Here is an 18,538-nt window from a genome sequence, read left to right as displayed (position 1 = left end):
TCGTGTGCATGGGGCCTCAAACTGACACATTTGTCAAGGTGTGAGCCATTCTTAGATGCCTAATGTGAGGATGTCATGATATGTTATGCCTATATCATGACATAAATGGAAGTATGTGTAAATGGACAAGGCCAAGATTCTAGATTAATATGACATCACAAGAAGTACTGTATGTACAAATTGACCACACCCAGATTCTAGATTATGTCATCACACGACGTGTGATGCTTGCAATCCAGGTTATGATGGTGAGGTAGATCTACCATATTCATAGAACTTTTTGTTACTTTCATGTTTAGTGTCATCAATATAATACACACATCCACCATGTGAAGTTCAATGATATTCATTTCACTGAGAACTAAATGTGTTCTAAGCCTGTAATATCCATTAAGAGGATTTCCGTCCAAACCAAAAATTCTGCTATCTTATATGTATTTTAGAAAGTTTGTTTGAAGCCCGATTTTTCATTGGTTTAAAATCGGGGAACAGCTATTTTTGATTGGACAAAGGATCAGTTACCCATAGCAACCAATCAGAGCTCAGCTTTTATTTCTCAACTTGCATTGGAAAGATGAAAGCCGTGATCTGATTAGATGCTCTGGATAACTGCCTCATATCTGCTGTGGTTTCTGTACAGGAGGAGGCCGGTTCTATGACAGGATTGAGGCTGTGGCAGACATGAACGGTGTTTCCCATCAGCGGCACAGGTGCAGACTTCCTCTCATTACCACACAGAATCCTGTCAGGAGCTGCAGCCATAGCACAGGCCTCTCTTCCCTGCCGAGAGAAAACGCACTACAGGTTGTACAGTGAGAGACATTACTGACAAGTATTAACAACTGATGGGAATCTACTGTGACAGGGATGTAGTGTCGTCTCTCTGCGTTTTATGTGCGATGTTTCTGTGTTTTAATATGGGTGAGAACTGAGACTGTCTATATGGGGGGGGGGGTCCCTGTGACTGTCTTTATGGGGGGGTCACTGTGACTGTCTATATGGGGGGGGTCACTGTGACTGTCTTTATATGGGGGGTCACTGTGACTGTCTTTATATGGGGGGTGTGTGGCACTATCTACAAGGGAAGGTGTGGCACTATCTATAAGTGGGTGTATGGCACTATCTACAAGAGGAGACTTCATTATTTCACCATATATATTCTCATTAGCCTGTTATACAATCTGTTTAGTCCGGCACTGACATCTTTATTTATTTTCTTTTAATTTATTGTTATGTTAACTTTTTTATATAACTATATCGCTTATAAAAAGTACAAATGGTTTTATGCTCGAGTTACATAAAAAAAAGATGAAAAAAAAATTACATGTCAGTGATTGGTTGAGAAAGCAAACCTGGCGAGGGGGAAGGTGATTTTCGGGAAAATGGTTGGGGGGGGGGGGTTCAAACTGAATCTTTGCCCCAGGTGGTGGAGAACCTAGCTACGCCTCTCCATATGGACTCTAGAAATTGATATGGAGGTCATTAGGTCTGGTGTGTAACCCATGGAGACCAGGTTTTTAGAAAGAACTGGTATCGCCTCATTTCCATGTGGGTTAACTTTTCTATAATTCTGATGATGTGATCCTCATTCTGTATCCATTGTGAGATTGATGTCCATGTCTGAGATTTCCAGGTCAATGGGGCAGTACTGCTTTGAGAATTCTTTGGCAGTATTATTTAGGCACTGTATGGCCTTATACATTTTTAATACAGGAAAGCGAGATAAGTATGTGCTGCTGGCTATGAATGCAGAACAAATCTTTGGTCTACCTATATCCAGAGTCTCTAAATATATATTGATTACCTTCAAAACGCCTTCAGTTCACATAGGCCCTCTATAGTATAAAATGGGAAATATAAGGACAAAGAGAAAGAAGAGTGTTGTGCATTTTAAAAATATATTGTGCAAGGACTGGAAGGAGGTGGCAATAAAGCGCCCACAAATTATCTATGTGCAACTTTGAAATAAGACACCTCACCACATAATATTTCCTGTCTATGCATTCACCCTGTGATTCTGTACTGGAGCCTATGTTTGTTTGTTTTTTTCGCTTGTTTTGGTTTTTGACTGTCTATTAACCCCTTAGTGACCAAGCTTGTTTGGACCTTAATGACCAAGCCAAATTTGTCAAATCTGGTATGTGTGACTTTATCAGAGAATAACTCTGTGAAAGTTTTGAATATCCAAGTAATTCTGACATTGTTTTTTCGTCACATGTTGTACTTTATTTTAGTGGTAAAAGTAGACTGATACGATTTGCGGAAATAACTTAAAAAAATAGAAAAATTGAAGAAATTTTGTAAAAATTATCATTTTTCCCTATTTTTAACTGCAATATGTCACATATGTACACACATACTGTACAATTTTTTTTATTAAATATATATTTCCATCTCTTTACTCTATTTTGGCAGCACTTTTGAAAAAAAAATAAATTTTTGAGCAATTTAGAAGACTTACAAGTTAAGTAATAATTTTATAAATTTTGTAGTACATTTTGTTTTCCTGCACCAAGCCAGGTTTTCATAGGCTCATAGGTGTCAGAATGGTGGAAACCCCACAAGTGACCCCATTTTGAAAACTAGACCCCTTATGGTATTTATTAAGGGGTGTTGTAAGTATTTTAACCCCACAGTTTTTTTGTAAGAATTCATGCAAAGCAGGCATAAAAAAATATAATTTAACTTTTTTCATAAAAGTATCACTTTGAAGACCGATTTCTTTGTAAAGCGACCATGAGAATGAAGAAACACACCCAAAAATCTATCACCCTGTTTCTCCTGTTTTCAAAAATGCCCCTATTGTGACCCTAATGCGTTGCCTGGACACACGACAGGGCCCGAAAGGGAGGGAGCACCCGGAGGCTTTCAGGACTCATATTTTGCTTGAAAATGTTTTGGGCCCCACTGTACATTTGGAGAGGTTTTGAACTACCAGAACGATAGAAACTCCCCATAAACGACCCCATTTAGAAAACTAGACCCCGTAAGGTATTTATCTAGGGGTGTAGTGAGTATTTTGACCCCACAGTTTTTTGCTAAATTTAATGCATAGCAGGTGAAAAAAAATAAAAAAATCACTTTTTTCATAAAAGTATCACTTTGAAGAACGATTTCTGTGTAAAGCGACCATAAGAATGAAGAAACACACCCCAAAATCCATCACCCTGTTGCTCCTGTTTTCAAAAATGCCCCCATTGTGACTCTAATGCATTGCCTGGACACACAGCAGGGCTTGAAAGGAAGGGAGCACCCAGAGGCTTTCAGGACTCATATTTTGCTTGAAAATGTTTTAGGCCCCACTGTATATTTGGAGAGGTTTTGAACTACCAGAACGATAGAAACTCCCCATAAACGACCCCATTTAGAAAACTAGACCCCTTAAGTTATTTATCTAGGGGTGTAGTGAGTATTTTGACCCCACAGTTTTTTGCTAAATTTAATGCATAGCAGGTGAAAAAAAATAAAAAATCACTTTTTTCATAAAAGTATCACTTTGAAGACCGATTTCTGTGTAAAGCGACCATAAGAATGAAGAAACACACGCCAAAATCTATCACCCTGTTTCTCCTGTTTTCAAAAATGCCCCCATTGTGACCCTAATGTGTTGCCTGGACACACAGCAGGGCCCGAAAGAAAGGGAGCACACGGAGGCTTTCAGGACTCCTATTTTGCTTGAAAATGTTTTAGGCCCCACTGTACATTTGGAGAGGTTTTGAACTACCAGAACGATAGAAGCTCCCCATAAACGACCCCATTTAGAAAACTAGACCCCTTAAGGTATTTATCTAGGGGGGTAGTGAGTATTTTGACTTCACAGTTTTTTGCTAAATTTAATGCTTAGCAGGTGAAAAAAAATAAAAAATCACTTTTTTCATAAAAGTATCACTTTGAAGACCGATTTCTGTGTAAAGCGACCATAAGAATGAAGAAACACACCCCAAAATCTATCACCCTGTTTCTCCTGTTTTCAAAAATGCCCCCATTGTGACCCTAATGTGTTGCCTGGACACACAGCAGGGCCCGAAAGAAAGGGAGCACCCGGAGGCTTTCAGGACTCCTATTTTGCTTGAAAATGTTTTAGGCCCCACTGTACTTTTGGAGAGGTTTTGAACTACCAGAACGATAGAAACTCCCCATAAACGACCCCATTTAGAAAACTAGACCCCTTAAGGTATTTATCTAGGGGTGTAGTGAGTATTTTGACCCCACAGTTTTTTGCTAAATTTAATGCATAGCTGGTGAAATTAAAAAAAACAAACACTTTTTATATAAAAGTATCACTTTGAAGACCGATTTCTTTGTAAAGCGAACATGAAAATGAAGAAACACACCCCAAAATCTATCACCCCGTTTCTCCTGTTTTCAAAAATACTCTCATTGTTGCCCCAATCTGCTTATTAGACGTGTGGCTGGGCCAAAAAGAGAGGGAGCACCCAAATTCTAGGCCCCATATCATGCATTTAGAGGCATTGAGCTGCCTGAACAAAAAAAAAAAACACGCAGAAATGACCCCATTTTAAAAACTAAACCCCTAAAGGTATTCATCTAGTGGTGTAGTGGGCATGCGGACCAAAAATTTTTTAAAGGAGGAAATAATGGGTATCATTTCAGACACTATGGGTATATAATGTTTTCTTCAAGCTTTTATTACGTTTCCACATGAAATAGAGGAGACATGGTAGAAGGTTATTTTGTTAGAAATACACCACATTAATAAATTTGTGCGGCACAGAATAGAAGTGAAGCCGTGTATTCATAACGGATACATGTCGCTATAGACGTATTTGCCTGTACTTATGACTATGTCTTGCTGAAGAAGCAGTTGGTGCCATTATGATGTCATTGTGGACAGAATTCTGTCCTAATATAAAATCAGTCAGAGAGGAAAAAATAAACTGTACTGGAGTGACGGGCAATATCTTCAAACAAATGGAGGAAAATGTATCCAACTATGTTGCAAACTCGAGTCTGTTCACTAGATAGAAGAACACCTGCAGGGCTGTCAAGACAAGGTTTTTTTTTTTCAGTGACTGGTTGTACAACGTCTCTTTAGCTCCATCAATCCTTATGAGGGACGAATGTGCCAAGTGACGCGGTACACCATAACAGGCCCCTGCCCGGCAAGGTAGGAACCGCTATGTGCACAAAACAACCAATCACCTACAGAATATATAAAAGGACAGTGTCCAAAACCATCTATAGGAACAGTAAAGGATCACTAATCCCCAAAATGATGTCAGTATTTCCAGAAGAACCGTAACAAAGCCCATGGTGTATTGATAAGGAACAGCTCAATTATTAGAGATCCTCCAAATAAAAAAAAAGATCATGCCCGTATCACGGTACAGAATTAGGAATGTACCAGCTGTATGTGGCAGGACATAGTCATAAGAACAGTCAAAATAAAAAAATTGTGGATGTGGGATTTTGTACTGGACAATTAATTCCAGCACTTGATCACCCACAAATAAATAAAAAAAATCATAAGGGGTAAAATTAGTTTCACGGTCTGAAAAAAATGTGCTCTACAACCTCTCCCACAAGAAATAATCCCTACTTGGAAAGCCCACGAACTAAAAAGAAAATATAAAGAAATTGACTCCCTAAAAAGGCCCCCAACCCATTTTTTTTTTGTGTTAAATTCTAGTAATTTGCAACCGTGTGAAAGGTTTCGAAACAGGGGTAGTTACAAAGGGCTGGTTTTGATGGACACATGGGGCAATAAAAGCAGGTATCCCTCCTCCTGCCATGCTTGCTACATACCCGACACCTTTTTTGGGGATATTTTTGGGTCTCAGTGGAGGGAATAGGGTGTAAAAAGTGGCGCTCTGAAAGCCTGCGCACATCCTCAGATTCGCAGTATTGTGCCGGTATAGTGGACTCAAAAAGGAGATGCTCAATGACCTTCTCCTGAAATTGAAGGAAAGTGAGCGTTCCTTGGGCTTTTTTGAAAATAACAAAACTGTTATAGGTAGCAACCTGGATGACGTAGATTGCTACCTTTTTGTACCAGGCCTTATTTTTGCGCTTCACCAAGTAAGGCTGAAGCACCTGGTCGGAAAGGTCTACACCCCCCATAAATTTGTTGTAGTCTGTTACACAGACAGGTTTCTGCTTTGCAGTGGTAGCCCCCCTCTCCGTAATTGCCACAGTGGTGTCCGTGTGTACGGTGGACAGCATGTAGACATCCTTCTTGTCGGCCCACTTCACTGCAAGCAATTCCTGACTTGCAAGGGCCATGGATGTTCCTTTTCCCAAACGCCTGGACACCAACTGTTGTGGGAGTCCCACTCTGTTCTTCCGTACTGTCCCACAGGCCCCTGTATTTGCAGCATGGAGGGCTTTATAAAGGGCAACGCTGGTATAAAAATTGTCTGTATAGACGTGGTACCCCTTGTGCAGAAATGGCTCCATTAGGTTCCACACAATTTTGCCAGAGGTGCCAATAGTTTCTGGGCAGCCTGGGGTATAAATTTGGCAGTCCCTGCCTTCATAGATTTTGAAACCGCAGGTGTAACCCGTTGTGCTCTCGCACACTTTGTACAATTTCACCCCATATCTGGCTCGTTTGGAAGGGATGAATTGACGAAAGGAAAGACGCCCTTTGAAGCTCATGAGCGATTCATCTACTGACAAATTTTTGTCAGGGGTGTACAACTTTAGAAATAAATCACTTAGAATCGTGATTAATGGCCTTAATTTATTAAGCCGTTCATAAGCTGGGTCACTTCTTGGGGGGACTTGGGAATTATCAGTAAAATGCATGAATCGCATTAGGGCCTCATAGCGGTTTCTGGACATCACTGCTGCAAATACAGGGGTAGCGTGGACAGCATTACAAGTCCAGTAGGACCGGACAGAGGGTTTTTTAACCCCTTAAGGACGCAGCCTAGTTTTGGCCTTAAGGCTCAGAGCCCATTTTTAAAATCTGACATATTTCACTTTATGTGGTAATAACGTCGGAATGCTTAAACCTATCCAAGCGATTCTGAGATTGTTTTCTCGTGACACTTTGGGCTTCATGTTCGTGGTAAAATTTGGTCGATATATTCAGTGTTTATTGGTGAAAAATTGCAAAATTTAGAGAAAATTTAGAAAAAATTGCATTTTTCAGAATTTAAATGCATCTGCTTGTAAAACAGACGGTTATACCACCCAAAATAGTTACTAGTTCACATTTCCCATATGTCTACTTTAGATTGGCATCGTTTTTTGAACATTCTTTTATTTTTCTTGGACGTTGCAAGGCTTAGAACATAAACAGCAATTTCTCATATTTTTAAGAAAATTTCAAAAGCCTTTTTTTTAAGGTACCTCTTGAGTTCTGAAGTGGCTTTGAGGGGCCTATGTATTAGAAACCCCCATAAAACACCCCATTTTAAAAACTAGACCCCTCAAAGTATTCAAAACAGCATTTAGAAAGTTTTTTAACCCTTCAGGCATTTCACAGGAATTAAAGCAAAGTGGAGGTGAAATTTGAAAATTTCATTTTTCTTGCTGAATTTCAATATTATTCCATTTTTTTCTGTAACACAGAAGGTTTTACCAGAGAAATACTACTAAATATGTATTGTCCAGATTCTGCAGTTTTTAGAAATGTCCCACATGTGGCTCTAGTGCGCTCGTGGAATAAAACACAAGCCCCAGAAGCAAAGAAGCACCTAGTGCATTTTGAGGCCTCTTTTTTATTAGAATATATTTTAGGCAGCATGCCAGGTTTGAAGAGGTGTTGAGGTATGAAAGCAATGGAAACCCACCAGAAGTGACCCCATTTTGGAAACTAGACCCCTCAAGGAATTCATTTATGGTTGTTGTTATCATTTTGACCACACCGTTTTTTCACCGCACCTATTTGAATTGGGCTGTGAAATTAAAAAAATTATATTTTTTCCATTAAGATGTAATTTTTGTTCAAAATTTCTTATTTTCACAAGGAATAAAACACCCCATTTTGTTGCCCAATTTGTCCTTAGTGCGGCAATACCCCATTTGTGGTGATAAACTGCCGTTTGGGCCCATGGGAGGACTCAGAAGGAAAGGAGCGCTATGTGTTTGTTGGAGTCCAGATTTTGCTGGATTGGTTTTCGGGTTCCATGTCGCATTTGCAGAGCCCCAGAGGTATGAAAGCAATGGAAACCCACCAAAAGTGACCCCATTTTGGAAACTAGACCCCTCAAGGAATTCATTTATGGTTGTTGTTATCATTTTGACCACACCGTTTTTTCACAGCACCTATTTGAATTGGGCTGTGAAATTAAAAAAATGATATTTTTTCCATTAAGATGTAATTTTTGTTCAAAATTTCTTATTTTCACAAGGAATAAAACACCCCATTTTGTTGCCCAATTTGTCCTTAGTGCGGCAATACCCCATTTGTGGTGATAAACTGCCGTTTGGGCCCATGGGAGGACTCAGAAGGAAAGGAGCGCTATGTGTTTGTTGGAGTCCAGATTTTGCTGGATTGGTTTTCGGGTTCCATGTCGCATTTGCAGAGCCCCAGAGGTATGAAAGCAATGGAAACCCACCAAAAGTGACCCCATTTTGGAAACTAGACCCCTCAAGGAATTCATTTATGGTTGTTGTTATCATTTTGACCACACCGTTTTTTCACAGCACCTATTTGAATTGGGCTGTGAAATTAAAAAAATGATATTTTTTCCATTAAGATGTAATTTTTGTTCAAAATTTCTTATTTTCACAAGGAATAAAACACCCCATTTTGTTGCCCAATTTGTCCTTAGTGCGGCAATACCCCATTTGTGGTGATAAACTGCCGTTTGGGCCCATGGGAGGACTCAGAAGGAAAGGAGCGCTATGTGTTTGTTGGAGTCCAAATTTTGCTGGATTGGTTTTCGGGTTCCATGTCGCATTTGCAGAGCCCCAGAGGTATGAAAGCAATGGAAACCCACCAAAAGTGACCCCATTTTGGAAACTAGACCCCTCAAGGAATTCATTTATGGTTGTTGTTATCATTTTGACCACACCGTTTTTTCACAGCACCTATTTGAATTGGGCTGTGAAATTAAAAAAATGATATTTTTTCCATTAAGATGTAATTTTTGTTCAAAATTTCTTATTTTCACAAGGAATAAAACACCCCATTTTGTTGCCCAATTTGTCCTTAGTGCGGCAATACCCCATTTGTGGTGATAAACTGCCGTTTGGGCCCATGGGAGGACTCAGAAGGAAAGGAGCGCTATGTGTTTGTTGGAGTCCAAATTTTGCTGGATTGGTTTTCGGGTTCCATGTCGCATTTGCAGAGCCCCAGAGGTATGAAAGCAATGGAAACCCACCAAAAGTGACCCCATTTTGGAAACTAGACCCCTCAAGGAATTCATTTATGGTTGTTGTTATCATTTTGACCACACCGTTTTTTCACAGCACCTATTTGAATTGGGCTGTGAAATTAAAAAAATGATATTTTTTCCATTAAGATGTAATTTTTGTTCAAAATTTCTTATTTTCACAAGGAATAAAACACCCCATTTTGTTGCCCAATTTGTCCTTAGTGCGGCAATACCCCATTTGTGGTGATAAACTGCCGTTTGGGCCCATGGGAGGACTCAGAAGGAAAGGAGCGCTATGTGTTTGTTGGAGTCCAGATTTTGCTGGATTGGTTTTCGGGTTCCATGTCGCATTTGCAGAGCCCCAGAGGTATGAAAGCAATGGAAACCCACCAGAAGTGACCCCATTTTGGAAACTAGACCCCTCAAGGAATTCATTTATGGTTGTTGTTATCATTTTGACCACACCGTTTTTTCACCGCACCTATTTGAATTGGGCTGTGAATTAAAAAAATGATATTTTTTCCATTAAGATGTAATTTTTGTTCAAAATTTCTTATTTTCACAAGGAATAAAACACCCCATTTTGTTGCCCAATTTGTCCTGAGTGCGGCAATACCCCATTTGTGGTGATAAACTGATGTTTGGGCCCATGGCAGGACTCAGAAGGAAAGGACCACCATTTGGCCTACTGGAGCTTTTCTTGTGCTAAGTCATGTATGCAGAAGCCCCTGAGGTACCAGTACAGTTGAAACCCCCGAGAAGTGACCCCATTTTAAAAACTACACCCCTTAAGACATTCATCTAGTGGTGTAGTGAGCATTTTGACCCCACAGTTATTGTGTAAAAGGTAATGCGCAGCAGATGGTGCAAAGTGAGATTTGCAATTTCCTATACATATATGCCATTTCAGTGTCTGATATATTGTGCCCAGCATGTGCCACTGGAGACATACACCCCATAAATTGTAATGTGGGTTCTCCCGGGTACGGCAATACCCTACATGTGGCTGTTATTAGCTGCCTGGGCACACGACAGGGCTCAGAAGGGAAGGACCACCATTTAGCCTACTGGAGCTTTTCTGGTGCTAAGTCATGTAGGCAGAACCCCTGAGGTACCAGTACAGTTGAAACCCCCGAGAAGTGACCCCATTTTAAAAACTACACCCCTTAAGACATTCATCTAGTGGTGTAGTGAGCATTTTGACCCCACAGTTATTGTGTAAAAGGTAATGCGCAGCAGATGGTGCAAAGTGAGATTTGCAATTTCCTATGCATATATGCCATTTCAGTGTCTGATATATTGTGCCCAGCATGTGCCACTGGAGACATACACCCCATAAATTGTAATGTGGGTTCTCCCGGGTACGGCAATACCCTACATGTGGCTGTTATTAGCTGCCTGGGCACACGACAGGGCTCAGAAGGGAAGGACCACCATTTAGCCTACTGGAGCTTTTCTGGTGCTAAGTCATGTAGGCAGAACCCCTGAGGTACCAGTACAGTTGAAACCCCCGAGAAGTGACCCCATTTTAAAAACTACACCCCTTAAGACATTCATCTAGTGGTGTAGTGAGCATTTTGACCCCACAGTTATTGTGTAAAAGGTAATGCGCAGCAGATGGTGCAAAGTGAGATTTGCAATTTCCTATACATATATGCCATTTCAGTGTCTGATATATTGTGCCCAGCATCTGCCACTGGAGACATACACCCCATAAATTGTAATGTGGGTTCTCCCGGGTACGGCAATACCCTACATGTGGCTGTTATTTGCTGCTTGGGCACATGGCAGGGCTCAAAAGGGAAAGATGAGGGGGATAAGCTGTGCGGAGTGCATCAGGGTAAATTAAAAATCAAGGGATGTATGGTAAATTTTAAAACAATCTTTCATACAGAGCCCTGGTTTTTCGGGACACGTGTCGCATTGGTATGTTGTGTCCTTCCTTATCCCCCTCTTATAGCACACTTTGCACCTCTTTTGACTTTTTCCCTTCTTGCCAGTTTGGGGAACTTCTCCTGGAAAGTGTTGCCCTGGTACGATGCGTGTGGCCCCGCTTCCAGAAGTACTGGGTGCCCCTCCTTCCTGGTCGCCAAAAATTAGGTTCTTTATAACCACCTCTTGAAATTCCAGGAAAGTTCCCCTCTGGCCTGCACATCGACGTAGCACGTACGCATTGTACAATGCCATCTGTATGATGTGCACGGCCAGCTTCTTATACCACACCCTCGATTTCCGCGTAGCGCTGTAGGGCTTCAGGACTTGATCTGACAAGTCCACCCCTCCCATGTACCTATTGTAGTCCAGGATGCAATCTGGTTTGGGGGTCTCTGTACTGGTACCTCGTACAGGTACATGGGTACTGGTGTGGCCGTGTATTGTTGTCAATACAAGGACATCTCTCTTGTCCTTGTACTTGACACACAATATGTTGCTACTAGAATGTGCCCTGCTCTCACCCCTTCTGAGTGTTTGCCCAAGCAGTGTTTTAGGGAGGCCTCTAAGATTTTTTCTAGCAGTGCCGCATGCCGCAGTCCTTCTGGAAGCGAGGCACTTGAAGAGCGGGACGCTGGTATAAAAATTATCCAGGTAGAGGTGGTAACCCTGGTCCAGCAGTGGGTGCACCAAATCCCACACAATTTTTGCGTTAATTCCCAGTAAGGGGGGGCATTCTGGGGGCTGAATACTGCTGTCCTTCCCTTCATATATCCTGAATTTATATGTATACCCTGATGCACTCTCGCACAGCTTATACAACTTCACGCCATACCTTGCCCTCTTACTTGGCAGGTACTGGCGGAATTGAAGCCTCCCTTTAAAATGTACCAGGGACTCATCAATGGAAATACACTTCTCGGGGGTGTATGCTTGGGCAAACCGGGCACTGATATGGTCTAATAAGGGTCTCAGTTTATATAAACGGTCAAAACTGGGGTCATCTCGGGGTGGGCACTGCTCATTATCGGCATAATGTAGGAAGCGAAGTATTGCCTCATAACGCATCCTGGACATGGCCATACGGTACATCGGGGTGTGGTATAGGATGTCCGTGCTCCAGTAGGTCCTAATGGATGGCTTTTTTAGAAGCCCCATGTTCAAGAGCAGTCCCCAGAACTTGCCCAACTCTGCTGCGTCTACAGGAGTCCACCTCTGGGATTGGGCATAAAATGAGTTGGGGTTCTTGGTGATATACTGTTGGGCATATAAATTAGTCTGGGTGACCATTAGCTCTATAAAGTTATCAGTGAAGAAGAACTTGAAAAAGTCCATCTCACTGAACCCTGCCGTGTTAAATTTGATCCCTGGGCTGCCCGTGTACTCAGGGATTTGGGGTTCATAATGGTCTGGTGTGGGCGTCCAAATGGGGTCACTTCGCTCAGGGGTATCACTTGTTGTGGGGTCACTTCTCTCAGGGATTTCTACTATGGTGGTGGTCCTGGGGCGTCTCCTAGGGGGTCCCTCCTCTTCATCGCTGGATGAGGAGGTAGACAAATAAAATAGTGTATCGCCATCCGACGAGTCTGTGTCGGAGGCCAGAAATGCATACGCCTCTTCAGCAGTAAATGTCCGTTGGGACATGCTTGTTGTGCTAAGACAAAATTTATATACAGCAAAAAAATAAATCACTAACTGGGAGCAATAGGATAGCACAAATGTGTGTTTTGTTTTTAGAGAGCAAGTGGACTTCCCTGACACTAAAGCTAACTAGGGCGAGGGTTCCTAACACTAAACCTAACTAAATTTTATGTGGACTTCCCTAACGCTAAACCTAACTACGGCGACGATTCCCTGACACTAAACCTATCTAGATTATTTCAAGCTTCCCTGACACTAAACCTAACTACGGTGACGGGTGCCTGACACTAAACCTATCTAATTATTCCGAGCTTCCCTGACGCTAAACCTAACTACGGTGATGGATCCCTAACGCTAAGCCTATCTACGGTGACCGATTCCTGACGCTAAATTCCCTGACACTATACCTAACTACGCTTTTTGACGGTTCCCTGACACTAACTAACCCTAATACTAAACTAACCAGTTAAATTTTCAAAATTGGCTAAACTAACTATTTTTTTTTGTTTCTTTTTTTTCTTTTTATATTTTTTTTTTTGTTTTATGTTTTATATAGAAAAAAATGAAAAAAAAATCCCCAGGGACCAAGAAATGTGGTCCTGAAGACTGAAAAGTGGTCAGTGATAGGAGATCACTGACCAAAAAACGTGGGTAGAACTCAAAGAGGAAGGGAACAGGAGTGGGTAGTGGATGGGGTGGTGGGAAGCAAAAAAAACGTTGTTTTAGAAACTTTTTTTCACTTTTTTTCACTTCTTTTCTCTCTGACTCTCTGCTCACAACCGATCTCAACGCCTCGCTAACTCCAACAGGGCGTTCAGGGCGGTTGCAGCAGGATGTGAGGTCAGAGAGAGGAAGTGACGAGAATGATCGCTGCTATTGGCTAGTTACTCACTGACTAGCCAATAGCGGCGATCGGCGAGGCGGGACCATAGTAAATGGTCCCGGCCCATTATGCTGTGATAGCCTGCTGTCAGAAACAGCAGCTATCACAGCTCATGAACGCGCCGAGCGCGCGCACCGCTGTGCTCAATGAGACCGATCGCTGATATTGGCTAGTTACTCACTGACTAGCCAATAGCGGCGATCGGCGAGGCGGGACCATAGTAAATGGTCCCGGCACATTATGCTGTGATAGCATGCTGTCAGAAACAGCAGCTTTCACAGCTCAGGAACGCCGGGCTCGAGCACTGCTGTGCTGAATGAGACCGATCGCTGCTATTGGCTAGTTACTCACTGACTAGCCAATAGCGGCGATCGGCGAGGCGGGACCATAGTAAATGGTCCCGTCCCATTATGCCGTGATAGCCTGCTGTCAGAAACAGCAGCTATCACAGCGCATGAACGCGCCGGGCGCGCGCACCGCTGTTCTAACTGCAAGACGTACTATTACGGCATGGAGCGCGAACGATAGAGCTGCCATGACGTAATAGTACGTCAAGGAGCGGGAAGGGGTTAACCAAACCCATATTGAGGGTAATGCCTCAAATTTTTTTTATTTCTGGGACACTTGTGGGGCTCCACATTCTGGAGTACATAGACGCAGGCTTTTGTAGAACAAACTGCCTAGCATACAGATTAGTCTGCTGGACTATCAAGTCTAGGACCGTATCACATATAAATAAATTAAAAAAATTATAGGGGGTAAAATTTTGGACGTCGACACTAATTCCTGGGGTCGCTTCAAATTGGGGTACTTGGGGGGAAAATGATAGTGCAGGATCCCACATCACGGGAGGGACTGCAACACTCGGCCCTGCACTTGACACCTGACACCCTACAGCGACTGACGTATCCACCACCATAGGACTATGGGGTTCAGCGGTGGAATTAGAATCGTCACTGTCACTGTCTGGAACAAATTCTGAAGCGGTGTCTGTTTCGCTTTCAGAAGTGTTGGAACATAGCAAGGCGTAGGCTTGCTCCGCGCTGTACATACGCTGAGACATATTTATAGATGTGTATGTATGTATATATATATATATATATATATATTTTTTTTTATATATATTTTTTTTATATATATTTTTTTTTTTATATAACAGACGTAAAATTAATTCTAAACGGCCCTAAACACGAACGCTAAACTAGCCCTAACCCTAAAGTAACGCTAAACTAACGCTAAACTAGCACTAACGCTAAACTAGAACTAACGGTAAACTAGAACTAACGCTAAACTAGAACTAACGGTAAACTAGCACTAACGCTAAACTAGCGCTGACGCTAATCTAGCGCTGACGCTAATATAGATTTGATATATTATATATATATATATATATGTGTGTATAAGAACTATGATTTTTTATCACTTTCTTTCTTCACAGCACAGGACTTAGACTGATTTCTCTCTCCTCTCAGAACAACTACAATGGGAGGAGAGAGAAACACAGCCCATGTCCTGGCTGTGTTTTGAAAATAACTGTCAGTGATCTCTGTGATAGGTTTTATCACAGAGATTACCTGATCAGGGACCAGTCACAACGGTCCCTGATTGTTGCTGTGCCAGATGACGACACAGGTAAGACATGCAAAGCGCACTCGGGCGCCATTTGGGGGGGGGGGAATCGGACCGTGGGGGGGGGATCGGACCGGGGGGGGGGGAATCGGACATGAAGGGGAATCGGACGGGGGAGGATCGGACGTGGGAGGGGGGGGACGCACTATTTACCCGTTCTCTCTCCTCTCTAAGGAGTTATTCCATGAGAGGAGAGAGAAATGGCGATTATCTGCCGGTTTAGCGTGAACGCCGTGAAATAGCGATTCACGGCGATCACGTGACCAGAGACCACTCGTTATGGTCTCTGGTCGTTGCCCCGAACTCTCAGCTACCTCCGGTAGCTGAGAGAACGGAGCCCCGATCTTTAATTTCGGCGCTACTTTAGGCTAATGCGATCACGTTAAAAGGCGTCGCATTAGCCTAAAGCCCATTAGTGAGGAACGTAAAAAGGCGTACTGTTGGTCACTAAGGGGTTAAGGACTAACCACATATGTCAAGACACATATTGTGGAATAATTTTATTGAAATTAATTTTACTCTATTTTTGGCTTTATTGGGAGAATCTATTCAGAGACAAGTACTGTAGGGGATTTTCACAAGGGGAATTCCATCTTATGCATCATTCTCTTAGGATGGCAAAGTTCATTTGTTATTTCTTTTGGAGTGTATATTCATCTTACCAAATAGGAAAAAACTAAGGGGCTATAATAAAATGGATAAGCTGAACATCTTACATGATACTCTCATTAGTGCTTGTGTGATAAACCAGTCTTTGGGGGATGTAATATTCTTAATTTTCAGGTTGTGAATCAATCTCCCATGCCATCTATAAAAGGGAGAGGTGTCATGAGTTTTAAAGCCCATGCATCAGGTAAATGTCCCTGACTGTGGGGGATAATCAAATTAGTTTGCATGTCAAAACAAGGACCAACTTTGTCTCCGTGGGGCTCTCATCACAGCTGGGTGCTAATATAATCAATACTTTGGAAGCCAGACATAATCAATACTTTGGAAGCCAGACAGCTAGGACTCCAGTACCCAGAAATGGCTGTATGGGACAAAAGAAATATAATCCTTCAAAGCCCCCCCGGTCATAATTCATATTGTATATAACCCAGCTAGGTGTATATGATCCAGGAACTCAGACGCTCCTTGGGTCTCAAAAGCAGGGATTCTCTGCCATGAGAAACACCAGAACTGCATGTTGGTTACAATTATTAATATTTCATTGTCATGTTTATTATGCCAAGGTTGGTTAATATATGCCCGGGAACTTGTCGGACATAGTATCTCGCTATGAGATTCATATAAGGAGTTATGACCGATTAGAATTGTGTCCGGCAACTTTCCCTGTTTTGCATGTAAGTAGCCATCCTCCTTCCACCTGACCAGGAGGAGGGGTGAGGGGTCTTGTTTGGACCCTTTATAGTGGCATACCAAGAAATACACAGTGTCAGACCACAGGAGATGCGACCACATTGCAGTTCTGTCCACCTTCAAGCTGTTCTCCTCAGCAGGATCTCTAACCTATCCAATACGTAAGAGGTCTGTTCTTCTTTGCTTTATTCCCATGTATTTTGTAACTGTTTTGCTTATATGTATGTCGTTTTTATTTACATAATTTTTGTAACCTTTTTTGTAAGCCCTGTACTTTCGTATATTAAACCTTAAAATTGATAAGTTTGTTCCTTGCTGCTCTAAACCTACCCACAACCTCGAAGAGGAAAAGCATAACCTGTTGAATGCTATTTAGATTTAGTGTGTGCCTGTGTGAACGTGTGCGTTACCAGGAGGAGGCTCTTGTCGGCCTAATACGGCAAGTGGTGGCAGCATTTTGTATGGATGTGTGAACTGGTTTTGGGGTGCGTTTTAACTCATTGTTAGCCTGTTGCGATAGGTGTGTGTAATAGTGAGAGTGGAAAAGCGGAGTTCCCCTTTACAGTAGCATCCAAGTCACGTGTGTCAGGAGTGGTGTTCGTGACAGCTTGCCTAATAATTCTCCCCGGATATGATAAATACTAAGATCAAGAGTAGATGAACAGATCAGGTGAAAGTTAAAAAGTTGAGTCCTCACAACTTTAAGAAATTAGTCCATATACATATATACTTCACCGCTTAGATGCTCTCTGGACATGAGATACAGATGGGTCCGTGTGCATATGGGGAAAGTGGACAACGTTTGCCTCGACGGAGTAGATGCAGCAGATAGAAAACAGCTCTGTGGGTACAAACTTCTGAAGAATGTATTCCAAGCCCAGTGGTTCTACCTCCAACCATGTGTCACAAAGTGGACCCTTTTAGGCTAATAAAAAGTTGCCACACACTATTTTCTTAGCTTCTCTTTCTTCTGTTGTATATACAGAGCTAAAGAATCCATTTAGTAACTCTGCTTTCTCTTGCTCCCGTGTGACCTATTCCCCATTACCACTATCTAGGGGTCCTACATGTTCAGACCTAGGCTTTTTTGCATTTATTTACTTGAAGAATTTTTTGGGATTTGTTTTACTATCCTTGGTCGTCTGCCTTTCATTTTGTATTTTTGCTGATTTAATAACTTTTTTGCAGATTTTATTAAGCTCTTTTTAATTTACAAAGGTTAGAGCTGTACCCTCAGATCTGTATTTTTCAAATGCACTTTTTTTTGTCATGTATTGCCCTTTTTACAGAAGGTGTAAGCCATGTGGGGTTTGATTTTAGTCGTTTATACTTGTTACCTATAGGAATAAATTTTTCACTATAATTATACAAAGTGGATTTTAAGATCTCCCATTTATTATTTGTACCATTATTTGACATTATTTCTTCCCAGTCTGTATCCTGAATTGCAGCCCTCATCCTGGGGAAATTGGCCTTCTTAAAATTAAGTGTTTTTGCCCTCCCAGCCTGTGTTTGTTTTTTACAGTAAGGGCATGTTCACACTGCCTATTTTCAGATGTAATTCAGGCGTTTTACAACTCGAATTACGCCTGAAAAAACGTCTCTAATACGCCTACAAACATCTGCCCATTGCTTGCAATGGGTTTTACGATGTTCTGTTCCCACAAGGTGTATTTTTACTTGTCGCTGTCAAAAGACGGCGCGTAAAAAGACGTCCGCGTCAAAGAAGTGCATGTCACTTCTTGGGATGTTTTTGGAGCCGATTTTCATTGACTCCAATGAAAACCAGCTCCAATAACGGCCG

General features: G+C 41.9%; 1 protein-coding gene across 1 annotated transcript in view; it reads left to right on the top strand.

Moving 5' to 3' along the window:
* Positions 1–652: 652 nt before the first annotated feature.
* LOC142743381 (methyltransferase-like protein 27) overlaps positions 653–18,538 on the top strand; it is a 214,247-nt gene continuing 196,361 nt past the window's right edge. Inside the window, exon 1 of the mRNA XM_075854108.1 lies at positions 653–804. The gene's annotated coding sequence lies outside the window, so the exon portion shown is untranslated. The remainder of the gene's footprint in view (positions 805–18,538) is intronic.

This window comes from Rhinoderma darwinii, chromosome 2 (assembly GCF_050947455.1).
Source record: "Rhinoderma darwinii isolate aRhiDar2 chromosome 2, aRhiDar2.hap1, whole genome shotgun sequence".
Lineage (NCBI taxonomy): Eukaryota > Metazoa > Chordata > Amphibia > Anura > Rhinodermatidae > Rhinoderma > Rhinoderma darwinii.
Note: the sequence above shows the minus strand (reverse complement) of the source record. Positions and strands in the feature narration are given on the sequence as shown.